At 40.7% G+C, this 12,341-nt stretch overlaps 1 long non-coding RNA gene across 1 annotated transcript; it reads right to left on the reverse strand.

The window, feature by feature from the left end:
* Nucleotides 1–7,465: 7,465 nt before the first annotated feature.
* On the reverse strand, nucleotides 7,466–8,989 carry LOC116756877. Its single transcript, XR_004350775.1, has 2 exons — nucleotides 8,859–8,989; nucleotides 7,466–7,948 (listed from the first exon to the last, which is right to left on the reverse strand). It is a non-coding gene; the product is annotated as an uncharacterized LOC116756877 (long non-coding RNA).
* Between the last annotated feature and the right edge of the window lie 3,352 nt (nucleotides 8,990–12,341).

The raw sequence follows: 12,341 nt of genomic DNA on the forward strand, positions 1-12,341 counted from the left end.
GAAGGGAGGAACCTTAGGGTTGACTCAAGCCCCTATGAAAACTGCAGACATTTATGGAAGACCAAGTGAATACTAAGGAATTAGTCATCTAAAAATTCAAGATGTGTGCAAAAGAGAAAGCCCTAATGATTAAAATCAGTGAATAATTTTATTTTCCCCTTTTATTTCAACCTCTCGTTCCCCATCCGCAGTCAAACCTAACGGCCCTTATCAGTTCATCCACAGCTAACGTAGGAGAAGCCCCATTCTGGCATGGAACTGCCCTGCTTGCTTGCTGTGGTCCTCAGGACAGGCACCCAGTGCCAGCCTTCTGCCTGGGTCAGGAAGAGAGTCCCTTCTAATGCTTACCAGGGCTATCCTTGAAGCTCCTGCGGCAGCCGGATTCTAAGAATGACCCCCTAAAGACCCTTGTCCTTGTATTCGTCCCCTTCCCTTTGAGTGTAGATAGACCTATAATTATGATGGATGTCACCCCATGACTTACATTATGTTGCCAAGGAAGATTGTCCAGTGAGGACTGACCCAATCATGTGAGCCCTGTAAAAGCAGAGCTTTCTCCATCTGGTCACCAAAGGGAAAGTTAGAGGTTTGAAGCATAAAAAGAATTTGATGTACCGTGGCTGGCTTGAAGATGGAGGGGACCATGTGGTAAGAAATACGGTGGCTTCTAGGAGCTAAGAGTAGCCCTTGGCTCAGACCAGCAAGGAAAAAGGGACCTCAATTCCCAAAGAACTGAAATCCAGCCAACAACTTGAATGAACTTGGAAGTGACCCTTCCCTAGAGCTTCCGGACAAAAGCTCAGCCTGGGCAGCACCTTGATTTCAGCTTTGTGCAATCCTAAGCAAAGAACCAGGACTGCGAGATAATAAATGGGTGTTGTTTTAGGCTGCCATGTGTGTGGCTATTTGTTACGCAGCAATAGTAAATGAATATACCTCTCTGCCTGAAGTTCAAGATGAGTCTCACTGGGATAGAGTCAAGGTGTCGATAGGGCAGCATCCCTTCTGGATCCTCTAGTTGAGAATTTGTTTCCTGCCTTTTCCAGCTTCCAGAGGCTGCCCACATTTCTTGGCTCACAGCATCCTTTCAGCAAACACGTTGTTTTGACCTCTGCTTCCATCATCACATCTCTTCTCTGACTTTGACCCTCCTGCCTCCCTGTCTTACTTATAAGGACTCATATGATTATATCATGCCCACCCTGATAATCTAGGATAATCTCCTCATATCAAGATCCTTAATCTAAAGAAAAAGTCAAACTCACAGAAACAGAGGAGAAAGGGCTGGGTGTGGGGGAAATAGAGAGAGGGTAGTAAAGGATACAAACTTTCAACTCTAAGATGAATAAGGCCCAATGTCCTAAAGAAAACATGATTATAGCTGACAACACTGTATCATGTAATTGAAATTTACTAAAAGAGTAGAATTTAAATATTCTCATATACACACACACACACACACACACACACACACATATATATATGCGAGGTGATACATGTGTTAATTAAATAGATGGCAGGAATCCTTTCACAAGATGGCAGGAATCCTTTCACAATGTATATGTATATCAAATTACTATGATGTACACTTAAATATCTTGCAATTTTATATGTCAGTTATAGCTCAACCAAGTTGAAACTTTAAAAAATCCTTATATCTGTTCCTTTTGCCATGTAAGGCATGCACAGTTTTCAGGTTTGGGATGTGAACATTTTTTTTTTTTTTTGGCCACACTGCACAGGGATCTTAGTTCCCCCACCAGGTTTTGAACCCAGGGCTGGCAGTGAAATCACCAAGTCCTAACCACTGGATCACTAGGGAACTCCCCCAGATATGAACAGATTTGGGGTCCATTCTTCAGCCTATCATAAGAGGTTTCCCTAAATTTGGTCTGTTTTTATTTTAATATTTTATTTTTGGCTGCGTCGGGTCTTAGTTGCGGCACATGGGCTTCTCTCTAGTTGTAGCATGCAGGTTTTCTCTCTCTAGTTGTGGCGTGGGCTCCAGAGCACGTGGACTCTGTAGTTTGTGGCACTCGGGCTCTCTAGTTGAGGTGCCCAGGCTTAGTTGCCTGCAGCATGTGGAATCTTAGTTCCCCGACCAGGGATCGAACCTGAGTCCCCTGCATTGGAAGGTGGATTATTTACCACTGGACCACCAGGGAAGTCCCTGGTCTGTTTTTAATCATTAATATTTTTTGCTACTTGAGAGGAAGAGTAAGAGCTCTAGAAAAACTTTCTTTCCCAATCATTTGTTACTCACTATTTATTAAATGTTTATTTCACCACCACATTGCACAACTCAATAATCTCTGGTAAATTACTTCCCCCCCCACCCCCGACACTGTACAGCTGTATTAGAACACTCCACTGATGCATGTAGACATTGAGATATCATGGCAAACAAGATGACAAATCCTTGCCCTTGTTCATTGAACACCTGCAGGAGGCCTAGACTGGTATCTGGGCATGTGTTTTCTAAAACTCCCCGAGTTCTTCTGATGTGCACTGAAACATAAGGACCACTGAAGGCCTCACACCTGGCACTACCCTGGACTACTGAATTAGAACTTGTGTGGGTGGGATAGAGACAACTCTCTGTTGAAAATCCTCCTTGTATGATCCTGGTGTACATAAAACCTTGGGTTTGCCTGCTTGCAGCATCATAGTCCACAGATTGGTACCTGGAGGGGATAGGATACAGGAAGTTATGTTTGACAGGCTAGAAAGAGAAAGGTCAGAGTGTGGGTTCACGGGAAGCCAGAGAGAGGTTCCTATCCTCCAAGACCTGGGGATGGTAAGGAGGGGTAGCACAGAGAAAATAACCTCTCATCTCCACTAGGAAGTGGGGTGTCTAGGGTCACAAGGCCAAACTTTGGAGATGTATGTATCACTGGTGAGCGTGGACTCTTCAGTATTCAGTTTAAGGACCATCCATGAGGTATTTCAAGGCCAGATGGAATTTATCTTCAGAAGGTTAAAGAGAGGTGTGTCAGGTGAGGCTGTCCAGATGGGCTATTTATAACTGTCAAGGATGTAAAGACCTAGGAAAGGAATTTTAGAAAACTATTTTGACAGAAAATAAGAAGATGGAGAGTCTATTTACCGCCAGGAAGAGTAAAATCACCTCCCAGAAGCACATTAGGGTAAGAGGCGGAGTAAGAGGGAGAAGGTAAGAATTGATGCAAAGGCAAAGTTGGGAGGACACCCACCCTGGGAGAGAGGCAAAGGTGGGTGAGCCTTGATCAAATGCAAAATCCATATGAGGCCACCAATGGAAAGAGACTTGATTCCAGGTACCAAGAGGAAGCCAAAGGCCAGAGCACTGTCCTGGAAGGGAGGGCAATCTATGCTTTGGCCCAAATCCACTGAGTCAGGCAGGAAAATCTGGGGGTCTGGTGGATGTCTTCTCAATGGCTGCATGGTGAATGCCATGTTGTTTGTCAAGATAACTTTACAGCAACATTAAACAAATTTTTTTTCATCGGAATATAGTCGCTTTACAATGTCATGTTAGTTTCTTCTGTACAATGAAGTGAATCAGCTATATGTATACATATATCCTCTCCCTCTTGGCGCTCCCTCCCACCTCCCCATCCCACCCATCTAGGTCACCACAGAGCACCGAGCTGAGCTCCCTGCGCTTTACAGCAGGTTCCCACTAGCTATCTATTTTACTCATGGTAGCATATATATGTCAGTCCCAATCTCCCAATTCATCCCGCCCCTCCTTCCCCCCCCACCGTGTCCCCACGTCTGTTCTCTACATCTACATCTCTATTCCTGCCCTGCAAATAGGTTCATCTGTACCAATTTTTAAGGAAAACATTCACCATAACACCATTTACCTATCTCACAGCTTAATGAAGTCTTCAAAGAATAACTCTTTTTTGAGGAACAACTTTCATGCTTATGACATCAAACTCTTACCTCTGATCCAGAAATTAGTTAATTTCTTTAAAATATCTCACTTTCCACTTTGAATGTTAAGTCGCCAGCAAATAAATGAGTATTAGATTCATGGAGAAAAATGCAAAAAAAAAGTTGAATCAAATAATACAAAGAAACACAGTTTCATTTTCAAATATCCTTAACTATTTTCTTTTCTCTTTATATAAAGTAACACATGTCTCTTAGGGAAAAAATTAAATTTGGACAGATGAAAAAACTGAAAATAAAAATAAGTCATAATTTCACCTCTGAAATTACATTAATATTTTGTTGTCTATGCATATATTTACACTTACCTTCCTCATAATGAGATAACACTGTGCATATTATCTGTATACACACACACACACACACACACACCCACACATCACTTTATACAGCTGGAACATCTTTCTATGTCATTATGTTATTTTCCTGCCACATTACTTGTATATTTTTTATTGAATGTAGTTGAATTATAATGTTGCTTTACTGCTGTAGAGCAAAGTGACTCAGTTATAGATATATATTCTTTTTCACATTCTTCTGCATTATGGTTTATCACAGGATATTGAATATAGTTCCCTGTGCTATACAGTAGGACCTAGTTGTTTATCCATTCTACATATACCAGTTTGCATCTGCTAATCCCAAACTCCCACTCCATCCCTCCCCCACCCACCTTCCTTGGCAACCACCAGTCCTGTTTCTCTATGTCCCTGACTTTATTTCTGTGTCATAGATAGGTTCATGTGTCATATTTTAGATTCCACATATAAGTGATAACATATGGTATTTGTCTTTCTCTTTCTGACTTATTTCACTTAGTATGATAATCTCCAGGTCTATCCATGTTGCTGCAAAAGGCATTATTTTATGGCTGAGTAATATTCCATTGTATATATGTACCACATCTCTTTATCCATTCATCTGTCGATGGACATTTAGGTTTCTTCCATGTCCTGGCTATTGTGAATAGTGTTGCTGTGAACATAGCTTTTTGAATTATAGTTTTGTCTGGATATATGCCCAGTAGTGGGATTGCTGGATCATATGGTAATTCTATTTTTAGTTTTCTGAGAAACCTCCATACTGTTTTCTACAGTGACGGCACCAAATTACAATCCCACCAACAGTGTAAGAGGGTTCCCGTTTCTCCACACCCTCTCCAGCATTCGTTATTTGTAGACATTTTAATGACTGCCATTATGACTGGTGTGAGGTGATACCTCATTGTAGTTTTGATTTGCATTTCTCTAATAATTAGCGTTGTTGAGCATCTTTTCATGTGCCTGTTGACCATCTGTATTTCTTCTTTGGAGAAATGTCTATTTAGGTCTTCTGCTCATTTTTCGACTGGGTTGCGTGTTTTTTGTTGTCAAGTTGTATGAGCTGTTGTATATTTTGGAAATTAAGCCCTTGTCGGTCACATCATTTGCAAATATTTTTCTCCAAACTGTAGGTTGTCTTTTCGTTTTGTTTATGGTTCCTTTGCCGTGCAAAAGCTTGTAAGTTTGATTAGGTCCCATTTGTTTATTTTTATTTCTATTGCCTGGGAGACTGACCTAAGGAAACATTGGTACGATTTATGTCAGAGAATATTTTGCCTATGTCTCTTCTAGGAGTTTTATGGTGTCATGTCTTATGTTTAAGTCTTTAGGTCATTTTGAGTTTATTTTTGTGTATGGTGAGAGGGTGCCTGCCACATTATTTGAATGCCTATATATTCAATGGTTATTGTATTTCTCCAGTTCTCCATAAGGAGGCGATGCATTTCAGAGCAACCCCTGGGGGCCTTAGTCAACTAACCTCCCTTGAGAACTGTGAGGTTCATTCTCAAGGTCACCAAAGATGTACTAACATTTATTTAACCAAGAGTGGGTTACAAGATATTAAGGTGGTCCAATTGTTTGCTATTTTAAAAAATGCTGCAAAAATATGTTTGCAGTTAAATGTATTTTCTTTTCACATTTCAGAATATCTTTTAAAATTACATTCCTAGAAGTATAAAAGCTAGGTCAAAGGTTATATACATTAGATAGGTATTAAAAATTTGCTCTACAGAGAAGTCAAGTCAATTTACACTTTTGACAGAAGGATGGGAGAGAGTCTGTTTCCTGCAGACTCACCAATACTGGATATGGTCATGTAAACAGCACTGCCAATTTGAGAAGTGAAAAACGCTGTTTCATTTTAGATTATATTCCTTTGATTACCCATTAAATTCATCATCTTTTTATGTTTTTTGTCCATTTATAGTTTTTCTTTATGAATTACATAACATCCTATGTCTATTTTTCTGGCAGAGGTGTTAAACGTTTATTGATTGATTTATATTTATCGACATATATGAGAATTTTTTACTGTATAATAAGAGTATAGAGAGAATCAAATACTCTTTATACAGGGAAAACATTACCCTTGGTCTGCCTTAGATGTTGCAAATATTTTTTCCTTAGTTTATAATTTATCTTCAAATTTTGCTTAGGGTTGATTGGTTTTGTTTTGCTTTGCTTAGAAGCCCAGAGGTTTTCAGTTTTAATATAATCAAATCTATCCATTCTCCTTTTCCTTCCAGTTTTCTCCCACTTTTTTAGAAAGACCCTCTCTACCACAAGAATATTTAAATATTCACATATATGGTTCTTCTAGCATAGTTATGCTCCTTAATTCAGCTGGACTTTATTTTAGAGTAGAATATAAAGAAAGAGTTGAATGTTTATTCTCATATCTAGCTGGTTGTCACAACACTTTTTGTCAAATAAATCATAATGTTCTCTTGTTTAAAATGATACTTTTCCCATGCAATAATGATAACAAACCCCTATTGAATGAGAACTGTGTTCCAGGAACTATGCTAAGTGCTTTCATGTATTAACCCATTCCATCCTCACCCCATGAGCTGCTATCATTACCTTCTTTTCACTGAGAAGAAGATAGTCACAGAGGGTCTGGTGATCACACAGTTAAGAAGTGGCAAGCCAGGAATCAAACTCAATCAGGCTAGCTCCAGAGCCCAAATTCTTTAAGTACTACCTCAAGCTGCCTGTCTAATTTTTAATACACACTTCAGTTGACTTTGGGATTTTATATTGTTTGTTTTTTCCTTAACATGTCACATTGCTTTTACAATTTTACAATATATCTTACTTTCCAGCTGGGTGAGTTCCTATGAATCAGAGCCTGTGCCTGGAGTTCCTTAGCTTGCTCTGGACACCAAAGATGTGATCAACAGGCACACCATGGCCACATTTCCAGTCCTGAAACCCCTCCTCTTGTCCTACTTTAGATACTTGAAGTTGGAAGCATTAGGGTTAGGGGCATTCTGCTACTTCCTAGAAGGAATTTGAAAGTCAGTTTCTCAAGGAAGGCTTGCTCAATCAGGGTGCTACTCTGCTGTATCTGCATAAAATTCCTTGACCTTTTTGGGAATGCAGATGCCTCCTTCCCCGGTTCTGATAGTCATTTTAATGGTAATTTGGGAAGTAAATGCACTGATTCAAAACAGTCTTGAGTTGGACCACAGTTACAACTGTTAAGCCTAAAAATATATTTATTTAGAACTCAGATCACATGAAACTTTAATCGTTGAACAAACAGACAATTAATAGGAGTTATACAATTGACATGTCGTGATCCAGCATCAAGGTCATAAACCATATTGCCGATATGAACTCCAGAATACAATTACACTGTTATCCCTAGTAAAACTTGTTCCATTTATCAGTGTTTTAGAAGAACAGGTGATAAAGCATTTTGACTATCTGGTCTAAATTTTAATCACTCAGAGGTGGTTTCATCCTCCAAAAAATAAATGGCACAGAGGCTCAAGATGCACTGGCTTCAGTAGTTGTGGCTTGCAGGCTCAGTAATTGTGGCCCACTGGCTTAGTTGCTCCGTGGCACGTGGGATCTTCCCGGACCGGGGATCGAACCTGTGTTCCCTGCATTGGCAGGCAAATTCTTAACCACTGCATCACCAGGGAAGTCCCAGAATTGCGGTCTCCCTTTTAATGTACCTTAAGCCAAAAGAATCCATGGAAAATTGTTACAGAAGATAAGACAATAAAATATTGTAAGGACTATAACAGAAGCATATAGTACACAATTCATATAGACACATCCCAAGCAGTTACCAAGTATATTAAAAGGGTGGCTGCAATTTTAAAGAATAAGATAAATTATACCCACAAACTCCCAATCTTTCCTGAAACGTTGCAATCTGAAACCCTATTGTAGGAAGCAGAAGATTGCAACGTTTCAGGAAAGATTGGGAGTTTGTGGGTATAATTTATCTTATTCTTTTAAAATTCTACAAATGAAGGACTCTAAACGCTGTGGGTGGATAAGGAATTCTGGAAGGAAGGTATCCTCACCCACGGAGAGCAGGTTCCTATACTTCTCTAACATCACATCCCTGTAACAATTCCCATTGATCTTGGCCCAGGCATTCTCACTCCTCTTGAGAGAAATCTATGGCCATATCCTGGAATGTCAGCAGTCCCTGAAACTAAAAGTACACATGCCATGTGGCCACGGGAAGAGTTCATAATGTGACCCAAGAAGAAAACAGAAAGTTAAGAGAACTGGTTTTAATTTAGAAGAGTGTCTTCAATTATCACTAATATATATATATATATATATATATTTATTTATTTATTTTACAAAGTAACTTTCTCTACTTTATTCTAAAAATATATTTAAATGTTACCTATAGCTCCTCCAGTCTGAAACCCCTCTTTTTTAAGGACGGCCTCTTTCAACTTCCTCTCAACCACCTCTTGGTGCCCTCTTCGCTCCAACCCAGCTCATTCTGGCTGTGGTCAATACTTCTCTCTTCCACCCACTCCCACTGGCCTTCCAGAATTCCATCCTACCCTTCACGGAGACCTCGACTCGCCCATTCTCCCTCATATCTTTGACACTTACCCACAGAGCTCTAATACAGCCTCTTGTAACTCCCTGAAGATCAAAATGAAAGAGCATATTCCAATAAAGAGCAAGTGAATTTCTGGCCAAACCAAGTTCTCATGGGCTACGTGCTTTTGAAAACATCCTACCGTGTTAACCAAAGCAGGATGTGATTCATTCCCAAGGAGGAGACCTCTCAGTTATACACCCCAATAAAGAAGAGCTTGGGCCAGATACAACAAACGGCAAGCAACCACACAAAGAGAATACTTTCCATGGAATGTGCCCTATGATGTCAGGCAGAGATGTTGCTCTCTACGTTCATATGGTTATGTCTATGATGAAATTAGCTTCTACTTCTTGAATTCACAGCAGGTTGCAATGCTACGGGTGCTTGGGAGTAAGCTGGATGGGGATGGAGATGTTGATCTGGGACTTTACATTTCTCTTTTTTCTTTGAATTTTATTCTATTTATTTTTTTAATATAGCAGGTTCTTATTAGTTATCATTTTATACATATTAATGTATATATGTCAATCCCAATCTCCAAATTCATCCCACCATCACCCCCACCTCTGCCGCTTTCCCCCCCTTGGTGTTCATATGTTTGTTCTCTACATCTGTGGGGGACTTTACATTTCTTACAACATGCTAGTAACCCCTACAGGGTGACAATTAAAAAAGAAAATTGGGGCTTCCCTGGTGGCGCAGTGGTTGAGACTCTGCCTGCCAATGCAGGGGACATGGGTTCGAGCCCTGGTCTGGGAAGATCCCACATGCCGTGGAGCAACTAGGCCCGTGAGCCACGACTACTGAGCCTGCGCGTCTGGAGCCTGTGCTCCGCAACAAGAGAGGCCGCGACAGTGAGAGGCCCGTGCACCGCGATGAAGAGTGGCCCCCGCTCGCCACAACTAGAGAAAGCCCTAGCACAGAAACGAAGACCCAACACAGCCAAAAATAAATAAATAAATTTAAAAAAAAAATAAAAAATAAAAAAAAAGAAAATTGGTGAGTAAAGTAGAAAATTGCCAGAATTCACGAGGGCTTTCCGGGAATCGTCAATTCTGCCAAACAGAATCCCCATACCATTTACCATAGTGCCTGGAACACAGTGGGTCTTGGGGAAGGTGCTTCTGCCCCAATCCAATGGCTTTAGGGCAGGGGGTAGCATGGCCTGGGCTGGAAGGAGCCCTCAAACCTGTGCCCAGTGCCTCCAACCCTACATTTCCACTGGACCTTCTCAGGCCTGCCCCTCCCTGTGCCCAGATCACCTCTAGCCCCGAGACACCTCCCCTGTTCCTAACCTACCCCAACCCTGCGGTTCACCTGGAGCTTTATCTTTTAAAAATCTCCCTTCTGAAGGACAAAATCTGCTTTACTGCTATACACTGGCCCAAGGGCTCACCTAACTCCAGGGGGAAGGTGCTACATCTACCTTTTAATCTTAAGTTGCCACTTTGCACCGTCTACCCCTTTTCCACCTGACGTGTCCTGCCCCTCAGCTCTTTGCCTTATCTGTGTCACTGTCACTTTAGCAGAAATACAATGTCCATTAGTATTAAAAAAAAGAATTAAGTGTTTCTTTAATATGGAGAGAGAATATAGTTTATAAATACAAAGGAAGTCATATGGGCCTTGTAAAGTTAATGGTTAAAGACCTAACGTCTCGGGCCTGATGACTTTGAAAAAAACAAAATCAGCTTTTAATGAAACTCACTGGAAAACTTGGGGCTTTCTTGGGCTTTGTACTATATTTTAGGGAAGAAATTAAATAAAAAGAGAAATCTAAGTGCTCATCTGGAGATTTATGTAATTTGTCAATTACATAATCACTTTTTAAAAACCACGTCATTGTGTCTTGCAAGACCTTAAGGCTCTGTTTGTGTTCTCATCTTTCTGTGTGATATGAAGTTATTTTAGATAATGCAGATTGTTTGAATGGGGCTGCTTGTCCTACATCTCACTTTCTGCTGACATTCCTCTATCCCGAAAAACACATGCACACCTAAGCACACACAACCGACGTACTAATGTCGATAGCAGGGCTTTTTTTTTCCTTTTTTTTTTTTTTCGGTACACAGGCCTCTCACTGTTGTGGCCTCTCCCGTTGCGGAGCACAGGCTCCAGACGTGCAGGCTCAGTGGCCATGGCTCACGAGTCCAGCTGCTCTGCGGCATATGGGATCTTCCCGGGCCGGGGCACGAACCTGTGTCCCCTGCATCGGCAGGCAGACGCTCAACCACTGCGCCACCAGGGAAGCCCGATAGCAGGGCATTTTTATAAAAATATTTAATTGGATTCAACTGTATTTTCTCCCTTTTACAGCTCAGTTTTGAGAGTCTAGGTACAGCCAAGCTCAAATCCACTCTAATTTGCATATATGCCTTATTACATGATTTAGTAGATAATGGATTGTCCACCGTTGTAATCCCAGTGAGAACTGGTGTCACTTCAGCATAAATAAATTAGGGGGAGAGAACAACATTCTCCAGTGAAGTTCATTCAATATCACATTTGCAATTGAACTTATACCTAGGTTTTAGAAAGTTTTCTCTTTTATTTTTTTAAATTGACAATTTTCGGAGAGAGGTAGTATCATCCATACAGACAGTATCCCCATGGCTTTAACTATTCATTTGCAATGGTGGACTCTTGTTGGCAAGTGTCTTTCAAAGGAAGATCTGTTCTATTTAAACTTACTCTGGTTACAAGAGCCTTGATGTAATACCCCAAATTTGTTTTTTCTGCAAAGTGTATGCCTTTTAAGCATTGCTTATCATCAGTAGTCAAGGACAAGATTCATCTTCTTTTTTTTTTCACTCTGTAGAATTGTAGAAGGTTCCTGATAATTTCTGGTGTTTTCCACTTTTTTATTAGGAGTGTTTCCTGCAAAGCAACTATTCAAAGCCTTGACTCTGGGTCTTTCTTATATGCTCCATCTGAATTTACTTCCATGAGGCAGCCCTCTTTCAAGGCAATAAGCAAGGCATTCAGTAATTCCTTGAACTTAACCTCTAAAAATTTCATCACTGGGGCACTTACAATGGAGTTGCCTTGCCGCAATCTCACTACCTTCAGAATATTTTGTTAAGATTTTAATGTTTTCAAATTCAGAGCCATAAAATCTCAAAGTAATTGTGGCAATTGTTCTAACATAAAGCAGGATATTCTGAACACATTTCTTAACCGAAATGTACATCAGTCTTTGGTGAACTCCCCACCCCACCCCAAGTGCCATCATCCTGGTCTGGTCACAAGATTGGGGGTTAGTGCTAGGACACACCATTGCCTATTTGGAGGACTCTTCAAATGCTGGGTAGTTCCAGAAACATCCACGTGAGGCTGTCCCCAGAAGAAATGGAAGTTATTTGTGGTACGGTTTCTAGGCTGGTGATTCCTAGGATGGCTTAAGGAAGAGCAGTACAAGACTGTATTTCCAGGCAGTTTGGCTTCATTTATTGACAACGTTTAGGTTTTGGTTTTGGTTCCATCGGTTAAAT

This window comes from Phocoena sinus, chromosome 7 (genome assembly GCF_008692025.1).
Source record: "Phocoena sinus isolate mPhoSin1 chromosome 7, mPhoSin1.pri, whole genome shotgun sequence".
NCBI classification, from domain to species: domain Eukaryota; kingdom Metazoa; phylum Chordata; class Mammalia; order Artiodactyla; family Phocoenidae; genus Phocoena; species Phocoena sinus.